The sequence below is a fragment of the Garra rufa genome, chromosome 9, assembly GCF_049309525.1.
Source record: "Garra rufa chromosome 9, GarRuf1.0, whole genome shotgun sequence".
Taxonomy (NCBI): domain Eukaryota; kingdom Metazoa; phylum Chordata; class Actinopteri; order Cypriniformes; family Cyprinidae; genus Garra; species Garra rufa.
In genome coordinates, this window is record NC_133369.1 from 21,939,838 (window position 1) to 21,953,535 (window position 13,698).

The following is a 13,698-nucleotide window of genomic DNA, read 5'->3' on the forward strand; positions in this document are numbered from 1 at the left end:
TGATTCATTCTAATGAATCAGTTTGCTCTAAATGGTTCTCTCATTGTTTGCATTCTCTTTTGAAAAGTTTTTGTGTTTCAGAACTGTTTTGGTTATTTAAATTAGGGTATAATATTATTTTAGTAGAATTTTTAATAAATGCAGTTTTTTGTTATCACCCTTGAGAGTGCAAAACCTTAATGTTGATTATTAAAAAAAGTTATGGACACGCGTCAACTACCATTATTATTCATGATAAGGATGGTTTGCATTTGAATCGGTCATTAATACAGTACCGGACTCAGACTTTCCCGTGATGGAGGGGGTGTTTGGCCAATCATGACAGGACAGTGACACACTGCTGCATGTAGACTCTCTCTCTCTTTCATTAATCACTCTTTATCAGCATGAAGAGAGAACAGATCAGGCCTCTTCACAGAATGCAGGGGCTGCCTGGCAACATGGTGATACTCCGTCATAAATAACAACCCACTGTGTCTCTGTTTCATAAGCCATTTCAGCCTTGTGGCTCTATTTTTGTTTGCCTCCCAGGATGACTGGCTGTCGGATAAACACTGTAAATTTGGGAGAATGCAAGATGCAGGGGCTATTCTGAGCTGCAGGCTTCTTCGTGTTGATGTTACAACATTCAGGCTTTACACCAGAGAGTCTCTGCAGGGGGTCGATGGCAGACTCACACAGGGTTTATAACAGTGCATTTATAATATTGAATGTGCCATAAGGGAGCAGATCAAGTCAGTTTGGGCAGAAGTAGTGTTTGTGTAATTATTATATTTATATATATTTAATAATTTTATATATGTGTGTGTATACATACGCATTGGGTTGACTATAAGATAATATTCATAAATAGATCAATTTTAGTCTTCAACTTTTTTTCTCGTAGCAAGGATTTCATGTAATTATAAACTATAATAGAAACTAGTAGATTGACCTGAGGTAATGAAATTTGAGATTCATCTCTTATATTTTGTGGGTTGAGTTGCTTTGCACACATTAAACCAATTAAACCAATTAAATAAATGGGTCAGAGACTTCCAGAATTCAAAATGATATGTTTCCTCTAGAAATGTGATGCATTCAGTGACCTAATTTTCTGGCTTATCTCTAAAATATGATATTTGGAATATAATACAAGTATATGTTCTAAAATTGTCAAATTCCAGTGAGTGTTTAAACAGAAAATTAAGAATCTTCACTTTTGCATGATAAAGCTAAAAATGCTTTTTCATTTGTGGTTGTCGATACACTTTAAAGGGGACATCGGATGCACATTTCCCACACATTGGTATGATTCTTTAGGGTCTTATTCAGGGCTTGACATGGCTGGTGGTTTTCCAAAATTTTCACTGGACACAATTTAGTTGTTTAAATATTACGTTTTATATGACTAAAGTTTTGCCTTTTTAAAGTAATTTTTTCTTTAGCCATATTAAGTGCATGTGTGCCGTAGTGTGCCCCGTAGAAGTCAAGGGGAGGTGGTAGATAGGCTCAGGACTCATGGATACCATCCAAAAAGTGTTTATTAAATGCCAGTGGAAAAACAGGAGAGGTACATTCTCACAGCAGTACCACAAAAATACACAAAAGAGAGAAGAAAAAAAAAATTGGTACAAGCAGCAAAATAGATTTAAAATACTTTCAGCAGAATGCCCCCATCTTTTCCTCCCCCAGGTTTAATCTAGACTGGCTTATATAACCTAAGACAGGCTCATTACCTCCAGACCACACCACCTGGAGGGACATTAACACAAGACACTGCAGGGCCATTAACACAAAGCATCTTTAAATTCTTACATAAGACCATTTTACTTATTCGAAAAAAAAGAAAGAAAACAAACCCATCCACATAATTCTTCTAATTATACCAAATATAACCAACACCACAAGACTTCCCATATCCCAATCACCAAAGATTCAGTTTCCTCCCCTACTAGTTGGCATGGTTTAACCCAACCCCAGAAAAGGGAGAGCCATTGTCCCACCCCTTCCTTTGAGGAGTCACAGAAACGGGATATGGTGAGTAGACCGCATGTTTGATTCACAATACTCAAAAAAGTGCATACATGAAGGAATAAAACATAATTACAACCAGTCTCTGTGTGGTTAATGTTGTTAAAGTTTCTGAAGGGAATTTTAGTTGACATTAAGTATTGTGATGACTTCTGATATGTGCACCTACCAGCAATCAACACAAACACAATATCTTAAACTCTCTGTATTGTAAAGGAATGTTGGAGGAAAATATGCAAAATTAAACATAATGAAAACGTAAGCCTAATAAACTGCATCAGAGTCAACAAAATCATAAATACCAACAGTGTAGAAAAACAGAAATTTAAATTTAAAACTTTGTTCACTCCCACTACTACGGTGGTGATGGCGTCATCTTAGTCCCCGTCATCACAATGTGTCATCCTTGATTTCAAATTTATATGAACTTAAATTTTATTAATAATTTAAATTAATTTAATAAGACACTATAGGGCTGTTACCAATCAAATGAAATCGGTAAAAACAAATCCAAAATTTCCACTGCAGAAGAACCAGAAGCAGCTGAAGTGGCATTTACAAGCATTGACATATGTTTAACAAAGCTAAAATGATGCATGAAAGCGTTTACATTGCAAAATTGCAATTGTATAAATAGTTTTGAGCTTGGTGTTTAAAATCAGTTTTCTTGTATAAAAATATGAAATGTTGGGAAAAAATGCAAAGATAAGCTACTTTAAATGTGAAAGTAAACTGCCAATAGGTGGCAGCAAGTAAAGTCTTGAGTCATGCCTTCAAACGATTCATTTAGATGGCAGATTCATTCATGTCTTTATTAATTGACTACTGAATCATTGACTCAAATGATTAATTCAGAAATGCAGAATCATTCAGTAACGAAATACTGCTGTATGTTGCTCAGAGATGCGTGACTGTTCTGCTGTGATCTTTGTTTTGAACTATTTTCATTAACCAAATTAGGGCTGCACGATGTTGTGAGGCGCGTTTAGTCAATGAAGCCGGTACTTTGATTAGTAGCATTCGATTTTGAACCCGATTTGGCGTAGCTTGTCAGTGATTTATGCCTCTGAACGCTCCAGCTGAACGCACGTGATGGAGATTTACTACTAATCAAAGTCCTGGCTTTATTGACTAAACGCGCCTCACAACATCGTGCGATTAATCGTGCAGCCCTAAACCAAATCAAGCAAAAACAGTCAGTACTGATAATATTGTACTAAAATGTAAATTATCTACTTGTTTGAACTCTTGTGTAAAATCAATGTCAAATTTACAATTGTGGTTTTCAGGGAAAACTGCAAACTCTTGGTCGTGTCATGTTGCTTAACTAGGCTACATGTTATAAATATAAAAACTACATTTTTACCACAGTATGTTTGTTGTTACTGTCAATACATTATCCATTATCAATTGCTGTTTACACCAAATGTAATAAAATCAGAATCATTCTCGCCAAAATTTCGGTGCTTACCTAATTAGATGTTTTAATCAGAGTAGTTGTCCGGTCAGCAAGTAAAATTCTCTTTCGTTACCCCCTCAAAAAATCCACTTGTCCCAGACGAGACATTAATGTAGAGCTCTGTTATAAAATTCAACCTGCCAAAGTGGCTGGTGGGAGTGACGTGTTACCTGCCACTGCTGAAAGCCACCCGCATTTGGCAGGTCGGCGGGTGGTAATGTCAAGCCCTGGTCTTCATAAAATGTCGGTTACATACTGTTGTTAAAATTCCTCTGTGGTCGTGTAAAAAAACAAATTTTTTACCTTGTTAAAAACAGCTCTGTTCACAGCAACCTGTTTTGTTGCATGCCTCTTTAAATGATAATGAGCTCTGCTCACCCCGCCCTTCTGTTCTAGAAGAGGAAATATGCTAATACAGGACTGTCCGTATTGCTCGGAAAATCAAAACAGCCTGAAAACTGAGATTGTTTAGGTTTTTTTTCATTGTGTGGTGGTTGTGTCCACACACTGGTAAGACATATTTATACAAAACACCATCCGATGTCGCCTTTAAATGTTATATTATAAAAATTAGCATCTAGAACATGATTAACTTCAAGTTAACAAGTAAACAAACTCTGCTTTTCACCACAGTATTTTTTTTTGGTTTGTTTTTATATTAAAATGTGTGTATTATTTGGTCTTTCACCTTTAACAGGACAGTAGGAGAAGAGACAGAAAAGTTTGGGAGAGGAGAGAGGGTGCATGTGTTTGACCGCTGCCCAGAAGGCTATGGATCTGACGAGTTCACTTCTGCTTTAAGGTCAGATTAATCAAGTCTGTAAAATCACATCTAAAATGGAACAAAATGAGACCCTACTTCTGTTAAACATGCATTGGCACACAGCTTTCCATTTTTCCTCATTCATTAAAAGAAGGTCAAAGTAAAATATGCCATTTTGAGAAGCGAACCTGGTACGTTTTAGGAATTAAATACATATCTTTTAGCAAGGGTGCATTATACGTGCAATATATAACCAAAATATAGACAGAGAGAAGAGATTAATGCAAAATGTTAATCTGCCTTTAACCGGACCAACTACTTCTAAAGTACAGTGTAGACAGGATTAATGTGAGCACTCACCATCTTTAAAATGCCATTATGAAGAGCCTGTCTGAACAAATATAGTCTGAAGTTCAGGAACTATTACGTCAGGATATCAATTTGACATTTTTTGATTTGCTGCACAGTTAGCCCAGGGCTATGGAAAACACCTTTTTTTTGGTAAACCACTTTGATTTCAGCCCAGAACAACAAAAGGCAGTAAAAACAAGGAAACGAGACAGTATAAGGGAGATTTTGTGGAAACTAATGAGACACTAATGTGTCTCAAACCCTCGAGAGTTGCTAACCAAGCTAACATTTAGGCTTGTGCTTTTGGTTTCAAATTGAGTATCACAATTACCCTGCTGTCTATGAAGTTTCATCTTGGCCAGAATTTGAGATATTATTGTATAAGGCATTTCTGTAAAACACTGCAAGATGTCCAATGAAACTATCTATCCGAGAGGGCAGATGAGGCCATGGGAAACTGTCTGTACTTGTTGTGAATGCATCTCAAATACTGAAATTACATTTTTGGGTGAACTAATTAATATCAAATTGTTAGCTGAGCTACAGCTGAGGTAAAAAAGTTTATATACACCTTGCAGAATCTGCAAAATGTTAATAATTTAACTATTTTATTTAGCATTGACCAGAATAAGAGATTTCACATAAAAGACATTTAAATATAGTCCACAAGAGAAAATAAGAGTTGAGTTTATAAAATTTATACCATTCAAAAGTTTACATACACTTGATTATTAATACTGTGTTGTTACCTGAATGATCCACAGCTGTTTTTATTTTTTTTGGGTAATAGTGATAGTCTTTCATGAGTCTCTTGTTTGTCCTGAATAGTTAAACTGCCTTCTGTTATTTAGAAAGATTCTTCAGGTCCCACAATTGCTTGGTTTTTTCAGCTTTTTTGTGTATTTAAACTAGGGGTGGGCATAGATTAATTTTTTTAATCTAGATTAATCTAGATTAAATCTTGGAATTAATCTAGATTAATCTAGATTAAAATGGCTAATTTGAATTCATCTGAAGGCATTCAGAATATGTGTGCTACCCAAATAATGACTTAAAGTCTTTGAGAATGGATCATAAAGCTCATAAAGCTGTTCTATGATAATTTGTTGATGAAAATAAATTATGTTCAATTAGATGTACTTGTGTTTACTAACTAACTAACAATGAAATTATTTTTTCTACCTATTAGATTGTGTTTTTTTAACGTCAACACCTACCCAGCCCATTACATGTTACACCATACTTTTATTTTGACAGGTTGCCGTGAAGTTTCTGTGTCATACAGTATGATATGATGCTAGTTTTCATAAAAATGAAACGGTAAAAGTGACACTCACAGCAGTTTGGGAGATTGAGTTTATCTGTTCATGTGAGATGAAAATGCCAAAAATTAGCGGGAGCGTCACGTGTGTTTCATTATGCATGTAGTAAAAGCGCGTCTCCGCAATGCATACATACAGCTAGGCAAACGGAACATATCGGATTCATATTAAAACGGTCTTTTTGCATTTCAGTTTTCACATACACTAGTCCATATCGCGATTTGAATGAAGTGGCTGACCAACATTTGATTTATGAATCCAAAAAACGACGAATTTACGTGGCATTTCGCTATAGTAGATTCGGTTTTTATTAATGGAGGACAACGCAATCCCGTCTGTGTTTTGGCGGAGGAGACGTAAACGCGCGACCATATTCTACAGTCTTCGGTATACATCCGCGTTAAACTATCAAGGTGAAAGTCATCATAGCTTGCGTAGTTTAGACCCAGCTCCCAACCCAAATTTGAGAATAGATTAACGGCGATATTTTTTTTATCGCGCGATAAGAGTTTCACGTTAACGCAGCACGTTAACGCCGATAACGGCCCACCACTAATTTAAACCCTTTCTAGCAATGACTACATGATTTTGAGGTCATCTTTTTATACTGAGGACAACTGAAGGACTTATATGCAACTGTTACAGAAGGTTTAAATGCTCACTGATGCTCCAGAAGGGAAAACAATGCATTAAGAGCCAGGGGTGAAAACTTTTGAACAGAATGAAGATGTGTACAATTTTCTTATTTTGTTTAAATAACATTGTTTTTTTTTTTTCGTTTTTTTTTTTTTTCATTTAGTACTGCCCTTCAGTAACTACGGAAGGTACTTACATCTTTCCCAGAAGATAAAATAAGTTAAATTTACCCTGATCTTCAAATTCAAAAAGTTTTCACCCCTGGCTAGTAATGCATCGTGTTTTCTTCTGAAGCATCACTGAGCATTTGAACCTTATGTAATAGTTGCATATGAGTCCCTCAGTTGTCCTCAGTGTGAAAAGATGGATCTCTAAATCATGCAGTCATTGTAAACTACTAAATAAAAAAAATAACATCGCTCTTATTTTTGGTCAAATAATTAACATTGTGCAGATTCTGCAAGGTGTATGTAAACTTTTGACTTCAACTGTAGCTTGTGCCATGTAAAACTGATTTCGCAAAGCAGCTGTCTTGAAAAGCGCCTTATACACTAACACCATGAGATTATACACCTTTCCATGTTGAGATATACCAACCCTCCATCTCACATTATGATTTTGTCTCTGAGCCTGTGCGCGTGTTTGAACACTGGATTGATTTGTGTCCGTGCCTGCGAGTAAACAGCTTAGGAAAGAGGAGTGCTTCGCATCTGATTGACTGTTCCCATGACGGCAGGTGCATTCCAATAAATGTCATCTAATATCCAATGGAGATGTGTTTCCCCAACAGAGCTCGATCCACCTCCGCCCAGACAGACTTACCCCAGTGCAGCTCTGTCTCCTGCCTAAACATTTATGACATTTACAGTGCATTATCCCGTTCGGAAGCACTGAAGGGCAGAGGGAGGTAGATGCATGGAGTCACGTTTTAGAGGGTTGGAGTCTGGCGCCACTCTGCTGCTGATGGAGGACAGTCAGGTGTAATAGGGATGGAGAAAAACAGCCCACACACTAGAGCCTATCGCAGTCCATCACATGTAATGGCAAATAATACTCCACCATACAGTATGTTTTATATATATGCATTAAAAATATGAACTACTGTGTTATCTATCTAAGAGATTTTAAAAGTGGAGGATGTGATCGGGATGTCAGGGGGTCTGTGAAAAATTTTCAAGGCAATTTTCATAATATTACCGCTTCAAAGGCCAAATACACATGTAGGTTTGTGAGGGGAAAATGCTGAATTGGATTGAAAAATTTGGATTGGATTGTGTAAAAAACCCTGCTATGTTGCTTAATAGAAAGTATTTATTTATCTGTTAATATGTGACCTTGGACCACAAAACCGGTCTTAAGTAGCACAGGTATATTTGTAGCAAAAGCCAAAAATACATTGTATGGGTCAAAATGATCAATTTTTCTTTTATGCCAAAAATCATTAGGATATTAAGTAAAGATCATGTTCCATGAATATATTTTGTACATTCCTACAGTAAATATATCAAAACTTAATTTTTGATTAGTAATATGCATCGCTAAGAACTTCATTTGGACAGCTTTAAATGCCATTTTCTCAATATTTAGATTTTTTGCTACCTTTAGATTCCAGATTTTCATCAATGGAACGTTTATTTATTCAGCTTTCAGATTATGTATAAATCTCAATTAATTTTTTTTGTAGTCCACATACTGTATGTATTTTCCAAATTGAGCTGTCAGAAATTTTTTGTAAGATATTATTTATTTTTTAGCTTTAATAGATGATCATTTTCTAATTTTGGAAATTGAAAATGTTTGTCTTTATAATATTACACTTATTATTTTCCTTACACAGTACAGAATAAATGGGTTCTGCATACGAGAATATACTGTTGTCTATATATTTCAGGAAGGGGATCCTTTGAGAGGTCGTCATCATATTTGTTCGTCTTTAAAAGTCCCATATCTACTTTTATAGATATTGATTTCTTTATATTTTGAGCTGGTTGATATCAAAGAGACCAGAGTCAAGTCCTTATTGATTTATTTACGATTATATTTTTCAGTAAACTAAGTAGCGGTGGTGTTTTTGATTGCATTTGTTTTGTGATTTTACACTTTTAGAAAATGACCCCCCCCCCCCCTCCCCCCTTTTTTTGCATTCTCCCCAAGAAGCACAACATATTTTTCTTCATGCCCCACTTTGATGCACAAATACTAAGAAATATGAATTACTTGAAACTACAAAAAAAAAAAAAAAAAAAAAAAAATGTTAGACCAACAGAATTCCCCTAAATATGAAACACATTTGTCTGAACAAAGAGTGTTAAATTGAAAAATATTGCTGAAATGTTAAGGCCTTATGAGTTCCCAGCATGCACTGCAGCATAATTAAATTATACAGTTGTTATAGTATCATTGTTTTGTTGATTTTTGTCCAGACTTTTATTATTTTGTTCTTATTGCTAGTTATTTGATGTTGCAATGTTGAGAGCTCATCTTTTAACATTTGCTTATTGTTCCCATTCTTGTGTGTCAAGTGTTGAGACCTTCAAAACTAATATCCCACATATCTGCTTTGTGAGGTAATTGCACCTTCAGAAATAAAGATATAGATGAAGAATAGTTCACTTGACGTATTATTAGACACTTAAAAAATGATAGCTCTGTTTACTAATTGAAAATATTCTTAATGAGAAATATAGTTGCCTTGATGCATTGACCTGAATGAGGCTTTTTTTTTTTTTTTTATTGAGTGTGACTAATTCAAATTCAAACTCAAACAAAGCAGTGTTACTTAGGATCAATAGTTGGGAGAACCTAAAAAATATTGAATGCATCAAGTTCAACAATTCATTTTTTAAAAGTGTATATTAGTGGAGTCTGGAGCCGGCCTGACGATAACGCAACTTCTGAGAAATAATAATAGAAATGATAATTAAGGCCGGAATTTATTGATCTGGGAGATGCTGACATGAATCAAGGTGGCAGATAACATTTCTGTGTCTGTACATCATTACTGTTTGGGTTGTAAATCATTAGCACAGTTCTTTCCAGCTGATTTCTGTTTTGGGTTGATGCACAGGGGGATAATTGCCTCTCGTTCAATATAGAGTTAGGGAGGCGCACTCGCTCTTTTCAAATTATTTTGATACTTCAGTGCTCAATACGCTAAGATCGAGAGTAGCAATTATCGCATGCGTACCTTATTGCATCTGCATTATTCAAGAGTTCGGAATGGAACCGCGCAACTTCCAGGTTTGGTTAAACAATGTGGATTTGTCTGTCACGACACAAACAAACATGATGGAGTGCTTTCTCAAAGTCAAGGGAGAGGACACGGTAGCGGAGGAGGGTGGTGATAGATGGCCGTTCCGTCAGCGAGACGTAAGCTCCTGGATTAATATGAGGAAAATGGCACTCTCTCTTACAAGAACGCTAAATAAATAAATAAAAGCAAGGACTCGTGAGCGCTCTCAGCACTGACAAATAGACAAGCGTTTGTATTAAACTCATGACACTTCAGTACTCCTGTCCAAATTGCTGGCAAATGCATTGTTTTGCATTAAGGTTAATGTTTTTGAACAAACATGTTTTACCAGTTATATTTCATCTACACAATAAAGCAGAGAGAGAGGCAATTTGGCATCGGAGACAGAGAGGCTGTCAGGACTCATATTAAATGATCACTCCATTACGCTCTTCTTAGAGATTAATGCAGGCCGGGATGAAGAACTCTGGGTGAGTTTTTGGCCGTCTAGCAGATTCTGTTCCCCGAGGTCTATCCGTGGTCGTTGCAAATCAATTAAAAACACTCACCTCCTGAATGCGCACGGCCACTCTACTGAATATTGATTCTCCTTTTAAAGTCAGTGATGTAACTGTCTGTAGTGAGTTAGGAGACATTTGTGAATTTGGAATTGGATGTTTGACATTTGGGAATTGGACAGACACTAGGTATTAAGCTGCACCAAACAGATAATCGCCTTAAAGACGAAGGCATTGTGTTGTGTTCTACACTAGAACATAACCTTCACTAGCAAAGCCCTGAAGACAGGGTCTCATTCAGTAATGATGTTATATAATTTCTATAATAGACACCAGCAGGTGAAGTTACTGTACAGCGAGAGTCTGCGTCTCTCTCGCCTCCCCTGAGCCCATTGAGTTTTAACAGACCACCTAAAGCATGCGTTAAGTTTGGTGGGGGGTAAATGAGAAAGAATGGGACAAAGTCATGTGAGATGAGGCCTCCATCGTGATATGATTAGATATGACTAGTTATGTTTGGCTGTGATTGGTTCATGTGATAAATCCAAACTCTTGTGCTCGTATGCACTATGCGTTCGCAAATCAGACTAAATGGACGATATGATGGCCTAAATGGAAAGACTAATTTTAAAAAGTAAGTAAACAACTCACACACTTAAGAGATAACCACTTTGTTATGTCCAAATAAGACTTAAATAGCATTAAAACATGATCTATGGGAGTTTTTAATGATTAATTATCTTGGTGAAATTTAAAGACCAAAAAAATTCAAAAAGATCATTGCTGAACATAAGTTCACAAATAAAATAGTTTAAATTGTTATTGCCTTGAGTTATTATTTTGGAATAAATGTAAAATGCTTAAAAACCAACATGATGAGATTAATCCTTTAATAAATAGAATATTGATTACATTGTTGAAGTAAAAATATAAAATAGATTTTTTTCTCTTTTTCTGATAGTGTAATGTTTATTTAAAGCTGATTAACGTGATATATTCGATTAAAAATTATCCAAAAAAAATAAATAAATAAATTTTGAGCAAGTTCATAACCAGCCAGTGTTCAAAACTATCTCCTTACCTTTGCCTGATTCACAACGATTCAGATTAGACTGTAGCCTACAGAAATCAAAATCTAATGCTAATACACACTAAATACACACAGTCACACAACACTGATGCAGTTAACATTAAAGCGATGGTTCGGAGTAGAATTGACTTCATTGCTATGCACTCCGAAGCCCATCTAAATACCCCATCCGAAGTTTTTTTTTTTTTACCTTAGTCAAACATTTATGGAGATATTAGAGTTTTTCGAATTGCTTGTTACAGGAATGAATGGTACATGTGATGTATCTCGTAAATTGCACCACTAAACCTGCAAGTAATCTTACCAAACTTGTACAGTAGTGTAAATAGGAGTGTAAATGCTGCAACAGAACATTTGTAAGTCCACCATGAGTGTTTTAAAAACACGTTTTACCCGAGAACTACTAGTCTCAGAAACTACAAGTCGACGTCACTTCCCTGGTTTGAAAAAAGCACGTAAAAGTCCTCCTACTACATCTGTGTGCATGTCAACTTGTAGGAGGACTTTTACGTGCTTTTTTCAAACCAGGGACGTGACGTCGACGTGTCGCCATTTGTAGTTTTTGAGACTAGTAGGGATCGGCTAAAACGTGTTTTTAAAACACTCATGGTGGACTTACAAATGTTCTGATGCAGCGTTTTGTGAGTACATAACCTATTTACACTACTGTACAAGTTTGGTAAGATTACTTGCACGTTTAGTGGTGCAATTTACGAGATACATCACATGTACCATTCACTCCTGTAACAAGCAATTCGAAAAACTCTAATATCTCCATAAATGTTTGACTAGGGTAAAAAAAAACTTCGGATGGGGTATTTACATGGGCTTCGGAGTGCATAGCAATGAAGTCAATTCTACTCCGAACCATCCCTTTAACAATTTGAGAACAAAGTATAAGTAAGGAATAATTGATGACGGGCCATTGAATTCTTAGAAAATAATGCACACCCGAGGAGGTGGTGTTACAAGTCAATTAGACCGAAGTCAATTATACTGCTTATACTACGGTTACCACACCTCAAGACATCGATCAGATGATATATTTCAAGACATTCGTCCTGTTTTTGTCCTTAAACTGCTATTGTGAGTAGGACTAATTTCTTATGCAGCTCATCCAGTGCTTTCATGCTAAATCCAAAACGTAATATTAGACCTAGTAACAACACTTGAGTCGTTGATGGCAAACTAATGCAGTTAATAATGAAGTTTAGACAGACCGACAGACAGGCAGACTGACAGAAAGAAAGAGAGAGGGAGAGAGAGAGATTAAGCTTGTGATTTAACTCTCTCAAGTCTGTGCATCTCTCAAAAGTGATTGACAGCATCATCTTTACTAATAGTACAACTTTAAGTTCATTTTCTTCAAGACCACGCTGTTGTTACCTCGCTTGTGTAGAAATGTCATGTAGTTTTTAAGCTGTTAATCATCAGAACAGCGATAACAACATTAGCGTGTATGTTAACTTGTGTGCAAAATGTATGTGTGTATGTGTAGGGAGCGAGAGTGGGAGAAATAGTGTATGTGCTTTCCGTACATAATAAAACATAATATTGTGGCAAAAACATGGAAATAATCTGTCGTTTTTATCCTATTGTTTACTGTATTTATTTGTTTGGCCTGTGTCATTGTGGGTTTTAGTTATTTTGCTGTTTTTGGGGTGTAAGGTGAAATCGTGTGGCGAAGTGATATAGACATGTAATGCGGTCAAGTGCTGCCTGGAACTATGTCCGTTGTACGTTTCCCTGAAAATAATGCACACAATTAGAACGTTCGTCAGCCAATCAGGCTCATGCATTCAACGGCCCTGTAGTATAACAGCAATAATAATTTGCACAGTTTGATGTGATATGAACAAAGTGATCCTTAGATTTAATCACCATTTGTAATGTGATTTATTGTAATGCTTTTTATCGTCAGTTGGTCAGAACAAATATGGCAGACATGTTGCTTACTTGTTCACAAGAACAATATCAGGTGAAAATTCTTATTTGGGTCATAATTCCAAGACGCAGAATCTGTGATTCCTAAGTACAGTATCCACACCAGTGCAGTGACTGACAGCCACACATACTCCTGAAAACTTTCATCCACGTTAAGGAGCTGGACCGATGCACAAGCCACGTAATAAAGATAATTCCGCAAATAACTGCAATTGCAGGTTTCAACACAGAGATGGCGACAAAGAGACCAAATTTACGGACTACAGCTTTAACCAAGAAAAAGTGACTGGGACATGACTTTACATTTGATTTAAACAAACAAACAAACTAAAACTTTGAGGACTTTGCCTCCTAATTTCAGAACACCACC